The 26,814-nt window shown below is 30.9% G+C and overlaps 1 protein-coding gene across 6 annotated transcripts in view; it reads right to left on the minus strand.

The window, feature by feature from the left end:
- The window catches only part of beta-Spec (spectrin beta chain), a 164,535-nt gene that overhangs the window by 116,409 nt on the left and 21,312 nt on the right, over nt 1-26,814 (minus strand). The window lies entirely within an intron of this gene.

A 26,814-nucleotide genomic window follows, 5' to 3' on the forward strand; every position in this document is an offset into this window, starting at 1 on the left:
TACATGTTTTAATTTTGTAATGATTACAGAAGCAGTAAACAAATTTTTAAAAAACCACTGGGCATCTTCATTGAAGATGACTCTTTCAGCTTTCAATTATAATCGAGGCTCAGTGGTATACGGTATAAATAGTATTACATCATTCCTTAGTTTGTTTGAAGAGTACAGCATAATTCAATAAGTAGTGTTTCCTCCCACGGCCTATTAGTGCACCAGCGATGTAACTCGCCTATCAAGCGAGGAGTACAGGAACAACTGCGATGACCACATCGACTTGACAGCGCTTCAATTCGTACACGCTCCAGATAACTGAGTGGATTCAAATCAACGCAAAGTGCGCCAAATAATAAAATGCCTGTTCGCGCTTATGAATGAACTGATTTACATAAACGTACAGGAAATTCAACGAATTAATTGATTCATGACTGACGATCACTCTTTCCTCTATCGTTCTTACTCTAACTATAATGCTTTTTTTTCATCTATTGATATATTTTACACGCCCCTTAATGTATTTAAAAATAAATTAAGAGTGATTCTTTCTGGCTGCGATACGATCCCACTTGCTATTTAATGATGCTCACACTTACACACACCCGAACACTTACTCCCACATACACACAAACACACCTTTACACTTACTCTCATACAAATACACATAAACATAAACACACACTGTTTTGTTGTACTACAATTTAATATGTATGATTTTTATTTAGAAACTTCGCTGGTCTGTCCTTAAACCGTATCTTTTTTATGTTATTATATCATTGTCGAGTGTTTGTTTATGTACAATAAATAAATAAAATTAAATAAAAAAAAAACGTGTACCTAATACGAACAGGATTATTTTTAATTTTCACGGCCGTCCAACACAATGAGTTTTTTTGGGTAATTATGGCATGTGTCGTTCGTATTCTTTCCCGACGTTTCGAATCGCGTTACAGCGTCCATCATCAGGGTTCATGTTGACATCAACGACGCTGTAATGCGATAGATAACGTCGGAAATACGATCGACACGCAGCATAATAACCCAGAAAAACTGATTATGCAACTTTCTTTTTTATCCGCACAACTTTAATTTATTTGTACACTTCTTTTTATTTATTTAATAAGCATAATAAATACAGTAGAACTCCGTTTATCCGAACTCCAGTCATCCGGATTACCAAATATCCGGAAGCCCTGATAGGGTCCGTATTACATTGGAAATTCACATTTATCTACAAAGTAAAATTATGTTTTCTGTATGAAAAATATAATGTGTATTTTTGTTCAATTACTGTTTACTGACGAAGATATTTTAAATTTTCACACAAATATGAAACATGAAAAATTATAGTAACACTAGATAGCACAAAACTTCTTCAAAGCACTTTGAAGGGGTTTAGTACTGTAGACATAATATTTATTTTTTACTTTGGAAATACCAGAAACATTATTTTTATTTTTTTACGTGCACTATTTTTTTTTATATTTGCTATAGCTAAGCCATATAAAGTAGTTAAATCATATGAATTATAAGATACATTACGGGTATAGGATAAAATCAATAAAAAATATTTATTGATCGATCGATAAATCAACGACTCAATTGCTTCAATGGGTGAACTAGGCGGCCAATTAAATTAAAACCAGAACGTATTTTAATGGTGTAAATATGTGTATATGTAGATACTGAAACTTTTTATATTTACCTTTATAAAATAACTTTCTTAAATGAGAATCCAAGCAATCGAGGCAAAATAACTTAATAAAATATAATTCAATAATAACGTGGTATTATCGAGAAAAATAGTAAAAGTACCGCCCTTTTTACACATGCCACGCCATCCACCCGGCCCGGTAATTTTACGGGTTCACCCTACAAAAGGCGACATCTTGTGTATGCGTTTGTAGGATGAAAGCGGTAAACTTACTGGGCCGGGTGGATTTGCGATGCATGTGTGAAAAGGGCCTATGTATAATACAGTTTGTAGTGTTTACTTAAGCCAGCCAATGATGGATCATAAGCCCTGTAAATGCCTAGACTTCAATATTACCTCCTCAACGGGATTCTCCATCTATGTTGAAATATTGTTAAAAATCTCAAGTCCACAAAAACGTACAAATAACATTGACTCTATATTTATGTATAATTTACTAAATGGCTTAATTGATGTACCATCGTTACTGGAACAAGCAGCATTCAATGTTCCGATCCGCCGATTACGAAATAATAATGTGCTGTTCCTTGATCAGCACAGCACAAACTATGGCTTGCATGCACCAATGTCCCGATAGTGTCGCATTGTAAACTCGAGACAGGATCTGGACTTTCTTGGTGTTAGTCTTTCTAGATCTTGTTTTGAAAATTATTTTTTTAACCTAGCTTTAATTTTCTTTATTTGTATTTTATTCAATTGTGCCTGTTTGTATTATAAAGATTTTTTGAATAGACTAAGTCCGTTAATAAATAAATAAATATCTGTCTATATCGCTAACCTCCCTGAGAGTTTGTCATGTAGAACGAATAGATGGCGATAAAATGTCAAAACAGTTATAAATTATGGCGATACTGAATGGTAACGTAGAACGAGGACGACCAAGAAAGACGTGAGATGATCAGATAAACCAAAATATTAGGTCTGGTCTGGAATCTATGTCAGGATAGACGTATGTGGTGGTCCATCCTCTCTGTCTACCCCTACAGGAAAATAGCGTGATGGTAGTAGTAGTAGTAATCTACAAGACTTACCTAAATCTTGACTGTCTTATTGCGGGATGTTTGATTTGGTCCATATCTCCGTGTATGGAAGATTCATGGAATATAACTATTACGCATCAGGCGAATGTCTCTCGTCGTTAGGGACTGATTTCCTGCCGAGTTAATTTGTTTTGCTCACGGCTCTTATGATTTGATAATGGTATAAATACACATAATTAGATAGTACTAGAATGAATTGTAACTGTCTGTCGGTTTCTTCATTGTTCATCAGCGATTCCGTAAAACATACTCCAGTGCAGCTTGCCCACCGCACCCGCACACTGCATCTGAGGACAAGTCTCCCGGCGGTGTCCAGATAAAAGAAAAAAATGCTCGTTCTCGAAGTGACAACTTCCATCGTTCTGTAAATGTTTGAACATTTCTGTCTCCGTTAAAATGTCTATATACAAGTTTGTAAAATTACTTAATGCGTTATTTTACAAATATGGTACACATTTAAGCAATGAGCGAATTAAAAAAAATGAAACTAAGCTAAAATACAATCAAAATATTAATAATTAAATATATTTCCCTCGCGGGACACCAGTGATGGAATATTATATTTTTAAATTAAAACGAGTAAAAAAATAATACAAAAATTTTACAGTTCATTCATTGACGGTTTGGTAGACTCAGTCCCTAAATACCGCCAGTAAAGTTGAGAGGCCACGCGATCTGTGACCTCAGGCCCCAGATAATTAGAAGCAGACTACATTCCTCTCATCATGAGGGAACTATGACTGATCACTGGACTATTTTGATATTGGGCGTGTGAATTGCCGGTATTATAATTATAACAGTCATTATATTATCCAGCGAGGTAATTTGTAAGTTATTTTATTTAATTTTTCGCATAATGAACGATGAAAATGTAAACATTAAAGATATAAATAATATGTTCAAAAATTACTGTAAGGTGTCACTTTTTCTAATCGAACGTTCCACATTTCAGAATGATCAATGCAACCAATCTTTTTAAATTGTCTACGCCGAACGCATCTTTAAAGTTCCATTTTCCTGTGATTCTTGTACGTTTCGGCGATTCGACCAAAGCGCTTAAAAAATGTGACGCGACCGAAACTGTCAATTTTCAAAAAAGTCAATTTAAAGTCAATTTTCAACACCTTCGAGTGCACTAAGACTTCGAGCTAAACCATGCAAATCCATCGTCATCCCACACTGATTTAGTGGCGAAGAGATCTATGAAAAGCCGGAGGATCTATCCCAAAGAATCCCAAGTTGTGTGATATGGTTGGGAACATGAAAAGAAATTGATTGTAACAGAGATAGGACATCACCAAGTAAAGTTATGGTTCATTTATTAATTAAAATTAACAGTTTTTACATATATTGTATACAGAAAATAAGAATATATATAAAAGAAAATTGTGAAAACAGTCAACATAAATTTTCCGCAGTGATGTAAGCTATTGATTAAGTACATTATCGGTATCAAAATAAAAACAATTAAGAAATGTTAGAAATGTTGTTGCAATAAAAAAAAATATTTAAAAAATAAATAAATTTAAAAAAAAAACTGATGTTTAAAAAAAAATAATGAAGCATTTAAACATTTTTTAAAAATAAAGCTTTTTGAATGAACCGTAGGAGTGTTTGAATTATTTTTAAACAACAACTTAACGTATTTCACAGTCAAAGTATTAAAAATGTAATTAATAATTGCGTGTAAAATACACGGATCCGCATATTCTAAATTATTTTCATTTTTTATTAATTTAATGAATATGATCTTCAATATATTTTTCTCAGTGGTACCTATTTTCTCCGGGCTATAATGTAATTTTTTACATGTACAATACATTACCAAAGCTATTTTTTACCATTATATTTTTATTGTATTTTTTTATGTCCCCCCCCCCCCATCCCACGACTGAAATAATCGAGAGGACTATGCATATAAACGCATAATAAACCCACTAAGTTGCTATCGATCTGTCCGTACGCGCCCCGACGGCGACGCCTATGGCGCCCCGCCCCGCGCCGCCCACCAGCCACTAGGAAACACTCACCCCTTTCTGCCGATATCAATCCTCAACCCCCGCCCGCAGGTAGGAAGCATGACACAACCAACACAGGACAATACAAGGGTGGCGAAACAAAAATTGATAATTAAATATATAATTATATAAATATATATATTCCTACACCTGAACCTCTTTTTACACGGTATCAAAATAGCACGGTACAAAAAATGATATATAAAAAAAAAACATTAATTTAAGAAAGCGTAATGGTAATATAACTATACTTTTTGTTTTTGGAATTTCCTACATCGCTCTTTTACTTAGTAACACATATATTTTAGGACGTATGATTTTCTCATAATTACTGTTATTTTTTATTTTACTGATGTTATGTTTCCATCTTAATGTTGTTTTCTGCTTTGTATGTTTTTTGTTATTTTGTATTTTACTTTAATTTGATTTGCTTTGAATTATACTTTAATATATACATCTCATATCAAGTGTTACGTTGTAATTCGTTCACTGCAGTGATTATTTTTGTAAAGGGTTATTTGAACCATTGATGGATAAATAAATAGTTAGAATTATACAAATTGTTCAGTAAAGGGTTAGTTATAAAAATACGTTCACAGTTTATCATCACTATAATTTTTTATTTTCACCAGCGACCGGGTTTCGCCGTGACCGACATCGTCAAACTGGTGAGAGACTTGTTAATCATGATTTTATATAATTATTATGTTAAATCATGATTGACAACCTCTGCTTGCACTTGTGTAATTGTGCATAACATAAAAAAATGCTTAGTCTCCCACCGGTCTGACGATGTCGGTCACCACGAAACGGGTGGTTTAAGGTAAGGGTGATAGTGAATTACCTGTGTTACGATTGATTTAAGTATTTTGTCGACATGATAAATTTTTTAAAAAAATTATGGCACAGTGAATAGTAAACAACTCCTATTTATTTTATATCCCAAAATGATTGTCATACAAGAAAAATTACAATAAAAAAAATACTACTTGGGGAGGTACGTGGAAAGTAAAATTTAGTTTGAAGTTTTTATTTTACCTCGGATATTTCTTACTGTGTAAATGTTTACTATGTTTTGTTTATAATTTATTTGTATTTTATACTTGCTATGTTTTTTCAGTTTTATGTACATATTATTATTTGTTACTATATTATTACCATACCTTGAAATAAATATTTTTCTGTCCCAAAATGAGTTTGTTCTAACTCCTGTTGGAAGAAAAAAATTAAATAAATTTTGTTGTATGATTCGGCCTCGTGGTGTAATGGTCAGCGCGTTGGCCTGCCATGCAAGAGGTCTCGGGATCGATTCCCGACATGATTGATATGAAATATTTATTTAAAAAGGTGTTTTCACACTAGAATATTTCATAGTCCCCGGACTGGTACCTGAAGCGTAAGACTGATACCTTCATGTAAAAAAAATGATCAAGATACGCTGCGATTGGTGTACCAATGCAGAGCCCTATGCTCCATTAGGTACGGTAAGGAAATGATGTTGTACGATTTAATAAAAAAATATTTAAAAAAAACTTTTTTTACGCGGTACATTGTGGAACATATTCCCCGTGTAAAAAGAGTTTCGGTGCTCATATCGAGTCATGATCGCCACAACACTGTAACCGACAAAAACAATATTTTACGATAGAATACATAAATGATTTACGTTATTATAAAGGAAAGAGAAGATTTATGACCATATTTAGAGGCAAAATTCAAGATGAGGAAGGTACATTCTACTGTCTCTTCACCTTCAAGTGAATGTCTACATAAATGTGATATTTTAATATATACTTAGTAAATTTTAATACAAACACCCATGCTTGAGAAAAAAGAAATATAATTTTTGTGTTCTCATCGGGAATGGAACCCGGAACATTCCGTGCGTGAGTCAAGCGTTTAAACCACTATACTACGGAGGCCGCCTGTCTGTGAATACGGGCATTGATGATTTCAATGTATTTGATTGTGAAATGCATTTTGAGAGAAACATGAAAAAATACAATTTAAAAGTTTAATAATAGGCACCAAAGTAAAATTACAATAAGAGAAAATAAAATCTTAAGTATTTATTAATAATTAATATTATCTTAAATGTTAATTTTGTAAGATAAAAATTAACATCAGACTAAAGGTCACACATGAACGTATGTATAAGAGTATTTCAATAAAAATGTGTTATTCACATTTAATTTATGATGTAATGAGCTCGTATGTAAAAATGTATAATAATTGCATTGAACTTAGTAGTAAAACATAAATGATTTTAACACAAAACATAAAAGAATAAAGGTTTATGAACCTACGATATAACATTAATTGATTTTATGTATTGTAAACAATAAGATGAAAGAATTGAAGGAATGTAGATGTTTAAATATGGGCAGAATGGTGAATGTTACACAGTGTGTTAAGTGGCCACTTAAACCAGCCATTGACAGGTCATAAGCCCTGTAGATGCCCAGACTTCTATATTACCTTCTCTTTAATGTTCTTCATCTCTGTTGTAATATGTTAATTAAGTACATTTTTTTTTTTAGTTCAGATAATCTTTCGTTGGCCAAAATCCGCAGAACTTCAGAAACACAGCTTGTACGAATTGTACGTTCTGCCATTTCCCAGACAATGGCCTACCTTCTACCTCGCTCCTCCACACGCTGACCCAGTATAACTCTCAACTGCTCTAGCTTCAGACAATATACTCAACAAGTTCATTGAAACATATTTCACCGAATTTCTCGAGACGAGACTTGGTACGGATAAACTGGTAACGTTATTACTGGAAATATAATGCGACTAAATGTTAAATTAAATAAATAAATTAGAAATACATCCCATAAAAAAAATACTCACTGTAAAAGGTAAATTTTATCTCATTCCAGAGACAGAGTAGGATTAACACAAAAATTACATTTACCTTTTTTTTCTAGATTGTGATTCTATGTCATTATAATTTGATCTAATTAATTTTACCTTGTATTTTTATTGTTATTTATTGTGGCTTGACACGGGCATAGCCTAAAAAGCCTTAATAAGTTCATAAATATTTAAACTAGTGTAATTTTGAATGAATAAATAAATAAATAAATAATGAGGAAGTTCGGTGTCCTTTTTTATTTTTTTTATTTGTTAATAGACTATTAAACTAAGCCAAAATAATTATTTTATTTTTATACATCGTATTATCAACGCTATGATTTTTTAAAGTGTTGTATTTCTGAAATAACTCCGCGTGTGGCGTCGAAGATTGTTCTCTGTTAGTTCTTCCGATTGGTTATTTGCGGTAGGCCAACCGGATATTCTTCATAGCTCTCATATCATTGGTCGGTTCATATGAACCAGCGACGTCGATCAAAATGGTGCGTTTTTATTCAAATATATTTTATTATTTTTTTCGTACATTTTCAAGAAACTTTGCGGAACAATTTAATGGTCTAATTTTTACCGCGCGAGAAAACATTAGGCGTAGGGCTGAAGTTCCTCGTGGTTATTCTTTAAAAAGAAACAGATTGTGTGATATTCGGTGAAATGTACTAAATACGGGTTAATAATAAAATAAAACAATCCAAACATCACCCATCAATTATACAGTTCGCCCTTTCGGTGTTGATACCCTTCAGAAAGGTCAGTGGGTCAATTTAAGGCCAGAGCGAAATGTAAAAACCAGAGGGTGGAGCCTGCAAGATCGATATAAGAGATGTTTGTACAAACATTTATGCATTTTCATATTGTACAAAACAGTACATTGGAAGGTTTAAAAAAGCGGTGTAAAAATTATCTAGTAAAAAAAACAAATAAATTTTAAAAAATGTAAATATACATATTTGGTCGGCCTCGTGTAGTGGCCGGCGCGTTTGCCTACCATGCGAGAGGTTTTGGGTTCGATTCGCGACATGGTGGACATGAAATATTCATTTAAAAAGAGGTGTTTTTACACTAGAATATTTCTTAGTCCCTAGGCTGGTACCTGAAGCGTAATTATCTCACCTTTATGTAACAAAAAAATATCAGTACCAATTCAGTGCCCTATGCACCATTGGATGCAGAAAGTTAATGATGATTATGATAAAATATACAAAAAAAACTAAATGTATAATTTTCAGATAAATCAGTTATAATTTCGTAAAAGAAATTGTTAGGAATATACCGGGAATTATAGTACCTTATGCTTGGTAGAAAAATTACGAAATACTAAACTAAATTTGTATGTAAACATATAATACATTATTTTTTTTAATACGTTTATTTTATTTGTGTAGCTAGAGCTGCTAGAGATTCTATAAAGGCATACGTTATTTGCAAATCGACCCTTCATTACGAAGGGAGTATATAATATTTGTCAACTCGATTTCTTTTTTAAATAGGAAGATTCGCCTAAAAATGATTTATTTATCATGTTGCGACCGATAAAATTTTATCAAAGTACCTACCTATATTCTTATTTTTGTATAGAAAATTAATACCATCTAACGGTTTACTAAACGAACATCAGTAGCGTCTAAAGAAATTATTATTTTAAAGTCGACACTGTTTATTTAGCGTTTAAAAAAAACAGCCACAAAAAAATATTGCGGATAAATTTTAAATCTAGTGTCAGTGTGTAGTGTATTTATTTAGATAGTTGTACAAATTAAATTGGAACACCTAGCTATACCTTTAACAGGGGAGCAATTAGGGAGATTTAGTTTATCACTTTATTGTATGTTAGGTAGGCAACAGGAAACACTTTTGGAATCCAATCTAGAATAATATAAAAAAGAGGATATTAGGATGGGAATGGCAGAAATATAAACATTTCTGGTGGAATTGCGCACAGGAAATAAGGTACGGAACTTTTCCGGCGTCATACGGAAGGAAGGATGATCGTTTATACTCGTACATTCACTGTGTGATTAACGACTAAGTAATACTGGTATACGAGAACGAGAGTTAAAAAATCTATATTTAATTGTAATGTACATTCATAAAAAATAAATTCACATTAAATTGAAAAAAAATATTTAATAAATACACAATAATTCAAACGAAATTCAGTGGTGTCAAGAATTGGATTTTTATTTATTTTTTTTATTTGATTTAATAGCATAATTATACATTTTTACAATTTAAAAAAATTTCACTTGTTATATTTTTACTAAAACTAAAATCCCACCAAGCCACTTTTTGTAGCTTGTTGGTGAAGATTATATTTATACTGACTTAATAATATTATTTACATTTATAAAAACAATGAATTACATATAAAAATTAACAGCCGGAAAGATCAGAATAAACATGTTTATACAAATAATAATATATAAATTTATTTTTTAAATACAAGAAAATACATGAAAAAATAACATATTTATACCTAAGCTACTATTCATATATAAACTCTTGATCGAGTAGCCACTCTCTTATTTTGCTCTTGTTACAATGTGAGTTAAATTTAAGTTCTTTTGGTAATAAATTAAAAATTCTAGGTACTAAATATTTGAGAGTTCTATTTCCATATTTATTGCATACTTTTGGTACTACCAAGCCATCATTAGACGTGAAGCGTGTATTATGGTTATGTTTGAGAGGAAACTTGAATGTATTACTATGAAATTGTTCCAAAATGATGCAAAGCCACAGTATTCCTCGAACAGGCAGAGTTTTGATTGTTTTGTACAGGAGATCATTATTACTTCTTTGTTCGTAAATCTCTGCAGGTACAATTCGCTTAACTATAGAATACTGTAGACCCTGGATCATTTTAATATTAGTTTTAGTCGAATGTCCCCACGACTTTATACCATATCTTATTATTGATTCTACTAAAGAAAAATAAATAATTTTAAGAGTGATTTTAGGCAAAATAAAAGATAACTTATAGAAAGTACTCACAAGAGTCCGCAATCGATCACAAAGTTTAAATATATGACGATCCCATTTAAAATTATGATCAATAAAAATACCCAAATACTTATACTCCTCCACAAATTCTATGAGTTCACAATTACATGTGTTAGAAATACCATCATGCAAGCAATCTGTGCAATGAGCAATAATATTAGGCAAAACATATTTTTTGGCATGAGGAGATTTTATGTATAAGCATTTAGTCTTTTTTGCATTTATAATGAGACCATAGTCATGAGCCCATTTTAACAATTTATTGAAATCACTTTGCAATATCTCTTGTGATTCTAATGGGTTTTTATTGGAAATAACTAGTGCGGTGTCATCTGCAAAAATAAATCTCCTTACTTCTTTAAAAACGTTGCAAATCACTGACACATAAATTATATACAATTTAGGACCCAAGATAGACCCTTGTGGCACCCCTGATAGACATTCCCTCGCTAGACTTAATGAATTCTTTATTTTTATACTCATTTTCCTCCCCACTAAATAATTTTCAAAAAAAGTTAATAAATTACCCCTTATGCCAATTGACTCCAAAATACATATTAATTTAGAATGACACAAAGTGTCAAAAGCTTTTGAGAAATCGATGAAAAGTACAGTGACATGATGCAAAATATTTAATTTGTTATTGATGAAATCTGCGAAATCCTGCAGCAAGTCATCGCAACTCTTTTTTTTTTTAAAACCATATTGGAAAGGATCAATGATGTTGAACTTTTTTAAATAAATATCTAAATAAATGCAGACATATTTTTCTAAAATTTTTTCAATTGCAGGTAAAAGTGAAATTGGTCTATAATTATTAACAATTGAATGATCCCCCCCTTTGTAAATTGGTCTAACTATGCTATGTTTAAACATCTCCGGAATCACACCAGTCAGCAAAATAATATTTATAAGGTGTGTAATTATAGGACCTAACACCGAGACATGTTTTTTGATATCGCACATTCTTATATTGTCAATACCGGTTGTTAAAGAATTTTTCATCGAGCTTATAATTTTTGTTATTTGAGAAGTTTTAGCTCTAGGCAAATACATTGAATGTTGTTTTGGTGTAAACGTGATTTCACTGGTTTCAATAGTGCATTTGTGCAGCAAGTCTTTCACTCCAACCTCAAAAAAAGATCCAAATTTTTCTGTCGTGTCTTCTATTGAATTTTTCAGTAAGAAATATTTTTCAATAACTGTGTCACAATCAGTTTTATTATTTCTTCCTAATATTTTATTAATTTCATTCCAAGTAGACTTAATGTCATAGCCGCAACCATAGAACCTGTTATTATAATAGTTTTTCTTTGTTTTGAGCACATATTTGTTTAATTTATTTCTATATGCTTTGAATTCCCTTTCAAAAGTTATGTTTTTAGGTGATCTTTTCCATCTGTTCCAAAGTGCATCTTTTATTTTTATTTTTACTAGTAAATTAGAATTTGCCCATATTTTTCTTCCACAGTTTTTGACCGTATTTTCTATATTTCTAACTACTATACTTTTGGAATAAACTCTTTCAAAATTTTCATATATTTTATTATACAAACAAACAGATCCAGTCTCCTCTAGAAGCGATACCTTCACAAACATAAAAAAGCGAACATTTGGACAAACTCAAATATTGTAATGAAACCAAATGGTCCAAGAAGAAGTTTAAAAATTGAAAAATTGTTTTCAGGCGTTGCCAAGTATGTGAAATAATTCAGTCAGATGAATCTCTTCACAACAATAAAGGTTTCAGCTCTTTAACTTCACTTAAATCAACAAATGGAAGAATTGAAGAAATTCGGATGTTCAAACATAGGCAAAATGGTGAATGTTACACAGTGTGTAAAGTGGCCACTTAAACCAGCCAATGACAGGTCATAAGCCCTGTAAATGCCTAGACTTCCATATTCTGTTATTTAAGGTATTCTCCATCCCTGTTGTAATTTGTTAATCTTAATGACTCCCGAGGGGGTGAAATCCAGTCTTTTGTCTACGAACATTTGGACAAACTCAAATATTGTCACAGGGTTGCCAACCAAAAATTGAGCTGGGCTGGTCATATAGCTAGAACCACAGACTAGCTAATAATAATAATAATAATAATAATAATAATAATAATAATAATAATAATAATAATAATAATAATAATCATAATAATAATCATAATAATAATCATAATAATAATACGGATAATGATAATAATAACAAAAACGCTAATATTTCATAACTGTAAGATGATCAGTGAAGCAAAATACGTCAACTTTCTCTAAAAATGTTAAACACAACATCCGTGGAAATCTAAAAATGTCGTTTTTAGGTTATGATTGTTTACGTATGAGGAGTCGATATAAGTATGTTATAACTTATAGTTGGGGCGTGGCTCAATAAAAGGAGCAGTAATGCACAATTGATAAGTTACTTTTATAATTTTTGGGTAAAAACTAAAATCCTAATGGTTTAGTGTGTGTGAGAAAAACGGACATAAATGTTTAACTCTTATAGACCCTCGATTACATAGGGGACGTAAAAAATTTACCAGTATTTGTAAATAATATTATGGTCAAATCGAATTTAGACTTATCACACTCATCGATGGTGGGAGTATTTCTGTAATTAAAATAAAACAGAAAAGACAAAATTAAAAAAGTTAGGTGAAATTAGAACAATACATAATTAAGTTTTCTTCAAAACGGGCAAAATGGTGTCTTTATCTATTTTTTTTATGAAACTCATTTTGACTATAATGTAACTGAATTTATTTTTTCGATACGACTAGATAACACTAAATAACAACAAAAAAGTTGAATCGGATGTTTGGTGAATCATTCCAGGCACATTCTTGCCCTGAAAGTCGGATATAAATGGCGAAATAATAAAATAAAAAAAGACAAAAATCTAACGGTAAATGGCATCAACGCCCGGTAACAATGTGACGGATGGCGTCAACCGTCATGGTTCGTCACCCCCGACAGAACTGAACGACACTTATCTCCATATTTACAGTCGTCCATTCCTAAAATTACTTCAGATTCAAAATAGGATTAAGTGAGAAAAAAATAATAACACATTCAATTTTCGCCCTATAGTTGGTGCTTGTGGTGTTAACAAAATGTCTTCAGACTTCTCAGTCGACTGCGAATTTCTGTGCATCTCCTATGTCAGGTTAGCGTCCTATGCTTCCGACATGATCCGTCGACGAACTACTGCCAGTAAAGGAGACCATTAGTTCACAAAAAAAATAGTGAATTATATGTAATAATCATATGAATAAATAAATGTTTAAATCAATAATGGATTCGTGAATTTGATTTTTCAAAAATTCATTTAAATATTACACAAAAAAATATTTAGCTTGATTTACAACGAAACAAACGCGCACAATGAAATAAAATGGCCGTACGTTTGTTATTAAATACCTACGACGTATATACATTTTCAGACTAAATAAAATTTGAATATATAAAGAAACATTTTAATAGACTTCATTTCCGAAAAACCACTCTCCTCTTTCTTCAAGTGCGAATAGAGGAACTTACACACTTCTGGGGTGCTATTCTGAACCACTCTCGTGGCACGAAAAAACAGTTTTTCTCGTGTATTTTGTATGTAACTACACGAGATAATACGACCACGAGAGCGTTTGGAATACCAGCCCTGGTCGAACAATATGGAGAGATCTCAGCAAAATAATCGTACGAGGTTTTCTCAGAGCACGAATTATGTCATTCCCAAAACGCTGTGCTTTGATGATGAAATGATTTTTGCTCAGAGACATCTCTTTGAGACATATATTTTGGAAGAGCATATTAAGCTCGCAAGGACAAAAACTATTTTCAATAGAGGAGGTAAGGACTGGATTTTCCTTAGTGGGAGGGATTTGAGTGGAAAACTCCTTGATGATTTTCCGAATGTTTGAGTTTGCCGTTTACCATATTGATGTACCATATATATATATATAATTTAATAATTATAATTATTTTGATCCTGTATAATATTTCTGGTGATATACTCGTATGCCTGTGTGAACTAATTACTCGGCCAAACTCAACACAGGACTTTCAGTCCCATGGAGTAAATAATGGATAAACTACTTATTATTTAAATAAATAAATAAAAAATAAGGTGATATTAAGGTTTGTATTTGGTTTTATAATCGTTTTCTAGTACAGTCAATTTAACTAGTACTTACAGATTGCGATGTGAACATTTCATACCAGACTTAATAAAAACAATGCTTGAATAACTAATCTAATTTTAATTGTACTAAATTAAAGTATTTAAAAACATTTTCACAATTCTCGTCCACCAAATGCCGTTTTCACACTGTAGTAAAAATCCACCGGCCCGATAAAATATTATTAGGGTGGATTGATTTTTATCGTTTTATAATTAATTAGTATATATTTATTTATTTAATTTCATGACTTAACAACGCACTTACCAGTATACCACGGGGCCGACTAATCTACACTTAAATTCCTATGGCAATTTTTTACCTGCGAATAGAAACTAAATAAATAAAACGAAAAAAAAGTACGCACTCTATTTTTTTTGTTTCCCGGGCCGTGTGGATTGGGATGATACACGTGAAATGGATCAAGGGAGGATCAGTTGAATTAAAATAAATCAAGACTCAAAATTTAATTATTTTATATAATTAAATTTTAACACTATAAATAAAAATACATACATAGCTATAAAATTCGTGGGTCACAATATTTTTTAGACCACAGTGATAGATAGTATGGATAAAATTATATTTTTTATCTTGAAAGCTTTACTCGGAAAAAACCTCGTCAAATAAGTGTCTGCACCAATGCCATTTTTTTTTCAAAATGAGCAAATAAATGGGTAAACAGAAGTCGATTTCGTAATTATGTAATTTCTTTCTAAAGTTCTTACCCACATATTGATCTTTCGAGTCATTCAATTTAATATTATTATGCTGTGAAATACAGTAGGTATAATTACTTAGATAATTAAACTAAATATCCCGCAGAATATCATGGCGTTCTATTTACTCGACTTAGTGTTAATCAATCTTCATTATCGAAAGCCTGAATTTAGACAGGACTAACCTAAAAAGATACCAAAATATCAGAATTTTTCGTGCATATTTAAGAAATATAAGCGAGAATGATGAATAATAATCAAAATTTTATCACAACATGTTTTTCAGATTACGATGCATTTTTTATCTATAATTTTATCTTATCTGAATAAAATATACCGATTTTCCAATAAAAATATAGTTACGACTAAAATTTATGATACCAGCAAGAAATAAATGATAAAATATATTTGTATTTATGCTTAATTAAGTTAGTTCATAACATCTTAAGAAATAATTTGAACTTTTAATAACGTTACAATTGTTTACCAAAATTTCTCAGGAAAATATTTTTTCAAATTAATTTTAAATTTAACGCGACAAGCACAGTCGAGACTAATAAATCAGGGACTGAAATTATACAATAAACTACCAGACACTATTAAATAAAAGACTCAGACAACCTTTACAAAATAAGTTTAAAATATTATTATTAACAATAGAATATGAATTAAAAAAAAATAAAATATTTTGTTGAATGAATGTAATCCGTAAGGGTTTATAAATACATACAATATTTCAATGCTTTCTATTTGTTCAGGTACTCACTGTACAGCTTTAATCAATATAATATATTATGTATATTGAAAACTCAATATAAATGGGCTTTTATTTCATTTTCCATAGTACACTAATTTATAAAGCATAAAATACCAACTACAGATATACAATAAATAAAATAATAATATTACGTAAGTAAGTAAATACAATTACACATTTTGTAAACCATACCAACAGCAGGTTTTAAGGGAGCATTTTTACTTTTTTTTTTAAACAAACCTATTAAGACATTGAATTTATTTAGCTCTTATTTATAACTTAAATTACGAAATATACTGGTTCTCAATTATTTGTAGTGAGGCTATTAAATACTATATATTTAAAAAGTATAAATATATTTTAAAAGATTATTCATTCTTGCAGATAAATGATTGCACAATACACTTGCATTTAAATATAAATTATGTACACCGATTATGTTATATCGTAAATGTATTATGACGTCATCGGATTACATGGAAAATTGACATATAATGTCAAATCAATAATTTAGTGAAAATAAAAATGTAATTAAGTTGACAAAATGGCTTTGAATCAAACAACAATTCAATAACTCGTGCATGAACATTTATATTATGGATATCTATTGAAATACAGCAGGGCTTTGATATTCCGAATCTTCGCTAATCCGAACGCCTCTATAATCCGAACGATCCCCCCCCTCCAACTGTGAAGCCTCTGCGGCCCTTGTTATTTGAATCAGATAATCATTTTCGGCTAAGATGCGGAAGATTTCGACCCTGAAGATGACTTACCATTAAGCCTTTTTCGAAACAGAGGCTTTTCAGAAGCAGAGATTAACCATTTCTTGATACGCGCAATGCTGATATTTATTGGCTGGAGCCTTCAACTGATGAAGACAGTAAGAAAAGAGCATGACAGCAAAAACGAAAAAGAATTGGACGCATCGGAATCAGTTGCAAGAATTCCACATACCTACTCAAGCTGTGTCTGCTCAGAATACTTGCTTGGAATGGGCGGGATCTTAATTCCAGAAAAAAATGTTTATACGTACATTAAGGAATAGAGCGTTTTCAATGTCGCTAAATAACACTCTACAAAGAACTAAATTGGGTTTTTTTTTTAAAGTATGGTTGATAATAGTATTATACTTTAATAATACGTACCTGTGAGAAGAAAGATTGAGGCAAAAGACAATAATAAAGTATTATTTGACTACTGTTTTTGTTTTGCCTATTAACAATGTCAGTATAAGATAATGACAGGTCATTTCCTTGACTGCAGTTTTCAATTCAAAGTAACCCACCAGATCGTGACCCGACAAATATCGGCACAGCAGCTGACGGTGCCTCGACAGAAAAACTACTATGGAGATAGAACAGTGGGAGTGTAGTACCAAAACTATTTGAAAATCGAGAGGAAAAAACTGAAATACATTTTTTGAAATCATCAAAAACTTGTTAAAAAGAGCAAGTGAATCGAGAATCGAGATTGCGAGAACAAAAATACAATTTTGTATGCTGTTTTATTTTTTAAATAAATATTTACAAAAATCATTAATATTTCGCATGGTTAAAATATAGTTTTTAGGCACAAAAAACTATAATCCGAACGCTTCGTATATCCGAACGGGGTATAAATTTTGGGCGTTCGGATTATTGAGCCCCTACTGTACATCGTTAAACTTGTTTATTTCACAAACTATAATGTATAAGTTTAGTGTCAATAATAAGCAATCATTTACCAAGGTGTAAGAATATTTCTGATAGATACAAAAAATAATACATAGTTATATCGGTATGTATATTATTCTTAGTGTTTGTAGTTCGTATTAAAGTCTTCTATGTGTACCTGACTCCCGATAGATAAAGATATGAGCGAGTAAATAGTAAAATCGATATGATAATGCAAGGAAATTTGCTTTGGTATCGGTTCTAAAAAAAAAAACTTTTTTTTTTATAATAAGCAATAAATAAGTTATTTATTTATTTAATGCACAAAATACACAATTTTACATAATTATATGTTTTTTATGTCCCGACTTGTTAGAAAATTCCGTGTTAAGTCGGGACTCTTCGATATAAATCAAAAATATATATTTACATATTAAAACAATATACAAAATAATATGCAAAATAATCAAAACAATATAGAAAATAATAATAGAAAAATATACAAAATAATAATAGAAAAATAAAAATAATAAAAATTTATAATACATGTCGAAAATGGAATCAAAAGTTATATAATAATACTATGACAGTGATGACATACACATATACGATTTACGTATATGGATAATAATGAAAACAGCAGCGATGTTATGCATTTATTCCCGAAGCAATCCCATACAGTGGTCTCTACCCCTCGATACAATCCAATTATGGATCTTCATCTTAAATATAGACGTTGTTTTGGAGAACTTAATATGTTCATCCAAGACGTTGAACACTCTCGGAGCTATATATGAAAAGTGTCTCCGAGCAAACATCGTACGCGTTCTCGGTATTAAGAAGTTTAGGTTCTGCGAAAACCTCGTGCGGGCATTCTGTTGGCAGTTGGGACCTCCTTCCGTAGTCGCCTGACCAGAAAATTGTCAATACATTCTTGATATAGATTTGACGAATATCAATAACTTTTAACAATTAAAAAAATGGTTCAGATGGGTAGGTCGGAGGGCACCGAAACATAACTCTAAGAATAAGTTTTTGCGTCTTGATTAGGGGGTTCAAGTAAAACAAAACAAGAAAAATCTGAACAGCGTGATTTAAAACTACAAGTTTTATGTGATAAAAATTGGGAAGTTCTACTTAGTTATAAATGGGGCAAAAAATAATGGAAAATGCATATATAAAAATAAATTTAAATAATACATATTATGTGCGTACGTATATCAGTTTCTATTCTCCCCCAACGAAAGTAAAGCAGTCAGTGCAGAAAGTAAACACATAAAATATTAAATACAAATATAATTATCGTATAAACGAGCAACAAAAAGATTTATTGCCTCGGATCCAGCCAACGCCAACGGAGGCTGTACAAAATCTAATTAATACGTGTATAAGGTATGCTTTTAACATAATATTATGTGCGCGGCCTAATTATTATTAATGTATTGTAGAATAAATATTTTGGTCCATAATAACACGTACCTGCGTAGTTATGGAGTTCCATTTCACTCAAGGTATAATTAATATGTCCCACATTCAAGTACAGTGTTATTATAAAGAAATATGCACATATGACTCCGTGATTTTCTTTTCGTAATTTTTTTTATCAGGCCCTATATTATTTTCCTTCACTAATTTCTTACAAAAATGTTTATAATTATAGGATTTCGACAGTAATTATATATTCATTTATTTACTAATTCAATCAGCATTCACCTACTAATATTCAACTGATATTTACAGCTCTAATGAAGATAAATTCATTTTATTTTCCTTCATACACTGTCTACAAATATTATATTCATAGGATGGATAACTGACCGACTTTTCTTGGTTACATTATACCGAGTTTAACGGTGCATTGCTAATCAACATAACACAATACATACACACACATAAATACCATTTTCGTGGAAATGTGTAATGTGTACAACCATTGCAAACGCATCATTAAAGCAAATACAATGTGGGCAAAGAACTGCCTTGAGATGGTCACCCCACAAGAAGTAGTCTTGTTGAATTTTAAATTAATACCATGTTAACATTCGCATATCATGCATACTATTTATCATTTCTAATTATATAAATATACTAGCGGACCCGACAGACGTTGTCCAGTCCGAACGTTGGCTTACCTGCTATTAGTTTGTAAAAAGACTTTTCATTGATAAGTAGGTACCTAGGTACTTGTTTATGGTTGAATTCCAAAACATGAAATAAACATTTTTTCAAATATGGCAATCTTTTTGCAAACGTCAAACTCCGGTCTTCTCCCAACAGAGGGGTGTACTTATGTAGGAAAACGATTTTTTATTTAATAATATTTTAGTATTACCTAAAATACAATTTTAAAAAATGGGTAGAAATTATAAGGAATTTAAGGACAGGATCAAATGTTGTTTGTTAACATTTAAAAACAAACTTTTTCTAAACACAAAAAAAAAACATTTTTTTGTAAATGCATTCTCCTCGAATGCAACCCTGGTAGATCGATGAATAACACATTTATGCGTCGTACTTCTTTTTTACACATTAGATAGAAGATTTTAATATCTACGAACACGCACGCCGCAAAGATCTATATTTCTCTGAAAACCGCACGTAAATCGGTTAAGCCGTCTATGAGGAGTTCTGTGACATCACACGTACAGAGTAATTATATATTTAAAGATTATCAATAATATTGTCATGATGTTGGACTATCAGTAGTTGGTCGGTGTAGAAGTGCCAATAGCCCGCGGTGACTTTGACGGTGGCTGTGTTTATAGGCTCAATGTCAGAATAGCACAGTACTTACCGTATTTTGCGGACCATAAGACGCACCCTAAAATTTATCTATCAATGAGGAAGTTCAGTGTCTTATTTAAAAAAAAAATATTTGTTAATAGACTATCAAACTTAACCAAAAAGATATTTTTATAGATCGTATTATCAGCGCTATGATTTTTTCAAGTTTTGTGTTTCTGAAATAATTCCGCGTGTGACGTCAGTGGTTCTTTTCTGCCAGTTCTTTCAATTGGTTCGTTTACGGTAAGCAAACCGGATATCCTCTACAGCGCTCATATCATTGGTTGGTTCATATGAACCAGTGACGGCGTTCAAAGTAGTGCGTTTTTATTATTTTTTCGTACATTTTCAAGAAACTGTGCCGTACAATTTAATGCTCTAATTTTTACCGCGCGCAAGAAAACATTTTTGCACTCAATTTCCCGTGGTGTTGAAGTTCTTTATTTTTAGAAAAAAAATGTTTTGGACGATAAGACGCATTGAACCATAAGACGCACCCCAATTTTTGGTTGATTTTTCAGAGTGAAAATAGTGCGTATTATGGTCCAAAAAATACGGTATTACTTATGTGTTGCGATTAAACATATATTTTTAACTGTTTATGAATATATGCATGCACGTTTATTTGTATGTGAGTATGTACTCGTATATGCACATATTATTTATATATTAACAATTATAGCTAGGAGCATAATACAAATAATGTTAATGAATGGCTTGACACGAATTGTGCCCAATGAGGTGTTTATATAGAAAATAACAAAAAAGAATCCCGTAAAAAAAACACATTGAAAAAAAGAATATGCAAAGATCAATCAGCCCATCCCACAAATTTTCAGACAGCCCCTTCTATGCGCTGTTTATAATTACGATATCAATCATCAGTTAGTTTCCTGTCTCGGCAATGCAATTCAACCACGTACTGGCGAGTAGGAACTCGTACCAAATAGAGATCATAATCGCGTTTCATTCTCTCCCATGCAAAGTGGTGCTAAGAGGAACGAGACGGAATATCAGCGGGGACATTATGCCATATTGTATGCGGTACGCTGTACCCCGCGTATCCTCATTACATTATCATAATAAATGTGCAGATGGCTCGCTACTGAATTGGCGCGATGAAACTGAAAAGGAATCCTAAATCGTCCTTGGTACAGACAGACAAAAAAGCCGGCTGACGTCATTTTCATTATTGTCTGAACAGCTTTTCAGAATCTCTTTAAAAGGAAACTGAGCAATCGACAAAAAATAAAGACTTGTTATTGTTTTCATATTTTGGCAAGTGGAATGCGTGTTTTATTTTAGGAATAAAATGACAAGGTTCTGTTTCATAGGTTTGTCAGCAGGTGGGAAAGTGAGGATGTAGAGGTAAGTTGTGAAAAAATATACAACACCCAGACCAATGAGGAAGATCAGTGATTAAAAAATAAAAAATAAATGTTAATAGAGTATTAATTAAACTTAGCCAATTTAAATTTAATTAACAATTTAATTAGCAAAGTGGCGACATTATCGAGTCTTTTTTTAAAAATCAAAAACTTTGTTCCAAAAACGGAAAAAATTCTAATATTTAAAGCCTATGTAAAAACTAAAATATGTTATACGCAACTACTATGGGGAGCAGGATATCAAAATGACATAAACAGACTACAAAGACAACAAAATAAAATATTAAAGTTACTATATGACCTTCCCTATCTAACTGCAACTAGAGAACTTTTTAAACAAACTAAGCAATCAAATATAATTGAACTCTTTCAACCAGAATCATTAAAATCTATCCATAAATTAGCTACTAATGTAATTGTAGACGAAGAACTAAAACTTGTAAAAAATTGTAGTCAACATGGACATACGAGAATACCAGAAAAATATCATATGGAACTTTCTAAAACAAGACAAGAACAATCAAGACTAATGAACCAGGAACTGAAATTATACAATAAACTACCAGACAAAACTAAACAAAAGACTCAGACAAACTTTTTAAAAGATGTAAAAAATATTATTTTGAACAGAGTATGAATGAAAAATGTTTATATTATTTTTTTTTTTTATTTTTTTTTAAAAACCTTTATTTTAGCATAAATAAACAATACATTCAGTAGAAAAATGAAACACTTAAGGTTGAACTTGCCAAAAAAGAGTCTAGCTCTTGTGTTTGGCAAGTTTACAAAATAACATAAAAATAAAACATAAGATGCAAAACAAAATAATAAAATAAATAAAAAATTAAACAATTTTAAAAATCGAGAAAACATAACACTAAAAAAAAATTAAAAATATATATATATATATAAAAAAAATATATTAAATAAAAACACAAAATTTGTAAACACGGGCACATATTAAACATACATCTCTTTTTTTAAAATACAGTTAATGTTAATGTCAAAATGTCAAGAGTTATGTCAAGAAGCTTTTCTTTAATCTATCCTTAAATTTTTCGTAATTTATTTCTTGACGTAGATTTTAAGGTAAATTATTGAAAAGCTTCCGTCCTACGTAAGTATAATGATGTTTGGCCGTGGTAGTTTTGATTCTCGGTAGAGCGAGGCATCCTGTTCTCAACCTTCCCGTAATACGGTCCGATGGGAGGCTATCCTTATGCACCTGGAGCATACAGCACTTTCCGTAGATATCCTCCACTCTTAAAACATTAAATTATTTGAACAGTTCGGTAGTTGAGAACAAGGATGGTTTATAAAGTATTATTTTTATGATTTTTTTTTGTAGAATTTTTAAGGGTCTAAGATGAGCGTTATAAGCCCCCCCCCATCCAACTATTGCATATTGAATGATTGACTGTACTAGAGCATAATAAACTGTCTTTAATTGATTCGTCGATAAAATACCTCTAAGCTTTAAAAATATGTGGAATAATTTTCTTAGTCTTTTGCACATTGAATCTATTTGTTCTTTCCATTTAATATTTTGGTCGATTATTATTCCCAGATATTTCATCTTAGATTTTTCGGTCAGGGTAACACATTGAGAAGAACAGTTTGTATGGTCTCCGCAGTTTTTGTCGTGAGATTTTAGGTCTATATGGTTATGTCTATTTCTATTGTTTAATGTGAATGTTAGGTAGTGGGTTTTTTCTGAATTCATTGTCAAGTAACTTTGATCCAACCACTCTTTAAAAACTTTTAAGTCTTTATTAGCCATTTTATTAAGCTCATTCCAAGTTTTTTCATTAAAAATCATCACAGTATCATCGGCGTAAGAAATAATTTCGCCTTTAAGTGGTAAATTGAACATTATATTGACATATATTATAAATAGTATAGGACCTAGAATAGTACCTTGTGGGATGCCAAAACAGGAGGAAACTGAATCGCTCAATGTTTTGTTTATCCTGGTGTACTGGATTCTGTTTTTTAAGAATTCTTCTAACCACACAAGAACCGTTCCACCAATCCCATAAAATTTCAATCTGTTTATCAGTCTGACGTGTGATACACTGTCAAAAGCTTTTCTTAAATCCACAAATATTGCAAGTACCTTATTACCCTTGTCCAATGAATCGTATATTATTGACGTTAATTTGGCTATGGCATCTTGAGTGCTTATATTTTCTCTAAAGCCATACTGGTTACCGTTAAGTATGTTATTTTCTTTTAGATAAATTAACAGTTGCTTTTTGACTACTTTTTCAAAAATTTTGGCAATATTTGATAGAAGAGAAATTGGACGATAGTTGGTAAGTTCTTCGTGATCTCCGTTCTTATACACTGGGATTACTATAGTTTTTTTATAGTTTTTCGGAAAAACTCCATTTTTCAAGCTTGTATTTACAATATGAGTAATTGGTTTAGTTATAAAAGGTAATAGAGCTTTGATTAATGGGACAGTTACATAATCAAAACCAGGACTGGCAGAGTTTCTTAGACTATTAATGTGTTTTTTAATTTCATCTTCTTCTATTTCATCAAAAGAATCAAATTTTACTTCATTTACACTGTTTTCGAGGATATCGTTTTTAAAATCTGGATTAATATTTTTTGCTAGATTTTCACCGACTTTAGAGAAAAAATCGTTAAAGTGATTAGCCATCTGTTTTGGTTCCTTGTCTGCCAGAATTAATTGTTCATTAAGTTTAATTTTTTGTATCGGATTAGAAACATTTCGTTTTCTTTCAGTTATGTCGTTTATTATTTGCCAAATTTTTTTATTGTCATTGTCACATTCTAGTATTTTTTCTCTAAAGTATGTTTCTTTAGTCCGTTTAATAATTTTTGTTAGGTTGTTTCTATATTTTTTATAAAACGATGATAATTTTAAGTTTTGTGGATATCTTTTAAAAAGTCGAAAAAGATTTTCTTTTTTGCGGATAGACACAACAATTCCATGGGTAATCCATGGCTTTATTTGTCGAAATTTAGATTTTATTTTGAAGACAGATTGAGTCGAAGCCGCTTCGATATAATTATTTAATGTTTTTTCAAAAGACAACGCACAATCATGTGCATTATTAGAAGATAGCGTGGATAACCAGTTTTCGTTTAGTATGTTTTCACGCAATTTTTTGATATTAATCTTACTTATAATTTTAATATTATCCCTTTTCTGACTAGTTATTTTTTGATCATATATTAAAATAGCAGTATAGTGGTCTGTAATGTTTGTTTCCCATATAACAGTTTCCATTTTATCTATATTTTTGCAGTTTGTCCATATGTGGTCTAAACATGAAGGAGTTTGTCCCGGAAATACTCTTGTAAAATTTTCCATGGATGAAATAAAACTTACTTCAGCCATCATATTAAGATATTCCTCTTTGATTTCACTGCTGTTATTATCAGCAATATTTATGTTGAAATCACCCATTATTATTGAAGGGTATTCCTTGTTATTGAGAATGGTTTGTTTTAGTTCCTGAATAAATTGGATAGGTTGTGAATTGTGTGTGCGATATATTGCAAATATTTGTAAACTTTTACTGCCTATTTTGATTGTTATTAATAAACAATTTGCAAGTTGTAACTGTATTTCCTGAACCTTTTCAATAGTATGGTTATTGTGAATAAAAACTACTATTCCGCTATTTTTATTTATATGATTATGGGTTGAGACACAATTATAATTATCCATTTTATAATTTTCTTGACAATTGCTATTTAGATGTGCTTCAGTAAGTATAATACAGTCCACAGATTTTTTCAATAGACTTATTGTTATTAGAAACTCGTCAAAATTTTTATTAATGCTTCGAATATTTTGATGGACAAATGTCAAGGAATCAGGATATTTGTCTAAAATATTATTACAATCACTAGCGTTATGACCAACATTTTGAGTTATGGTTAGTAGTTTATCTATTTCATTTGTAATAAAACTATCGCCGGCAATTTGTGAAACGACTTTGCGACCAGTGCCTTGGTTTTGAAAAATATAAAAAGTTATGTTTTATTTTACGTTTATAACACAGATACCATAAGAAATTTATAAATGTATTTTTGATAGCTTCAAAACCCGTTATAATCGTTAGTAGTACACAATATATATACAAAAAGTAAAAGTAGATAGAAGAACTCATGCATTCAAAACTTAAAAAACAATAGTCAAAGACATAACAAAATCTTAAGCCTTCAAAGACCTTAAGAATATGTTTAAAACCATAACAAAGATCATAACTATAAAAACATATGTCTAAAGTACTTATAAAATAAAGATTAAGAATACAATTAAAAACGTTTATCAAATTTTCAAATTTAAAATAAAGAAAACAAAAGGGTATGCATTCAAAAGTTGTTAGGTAAAGATTTTCACCACAATAATGTATGTCTGCAATATTTATAAAATAGAGATAAAAAACATGTGCCTCTGTAATATTCATGAAATATACATTTGAAATACAAGAAAAAACGTTATTCAGATTAGTAAAATTTAAAAAATAAATATAAAGGAATAACATGTTCTTAAAATATATAAGACAAATTTTATGTCCCCAAAAATATATGCCTGTAATATTTATAAAAGAAAAAAGGTTTAAAGTAAAATAGGATATATTCGAATTATATAGTAGAATTGCAAAACAATAACGAAACAAAGTAATGTAGTAAAAACAGACAAATATTTTAGA

The sequence above is a fragment of the Micrasema longulum genome, unplaced genomic scaffold (assembly GCF_059751315.1).
Source record: "Micrasema longulum isolate JH-2025_06_02 unplaced genomic scaffold, ASM5975131v1 h1tg001237l, whole genome shotgun sequence".
Lineage (NCBI taxonomy): Eukaryota > Metazoa > Arthropoda > Insecta > Trichoptera > Brachycentridae > Micrasema > Micrasema longulum.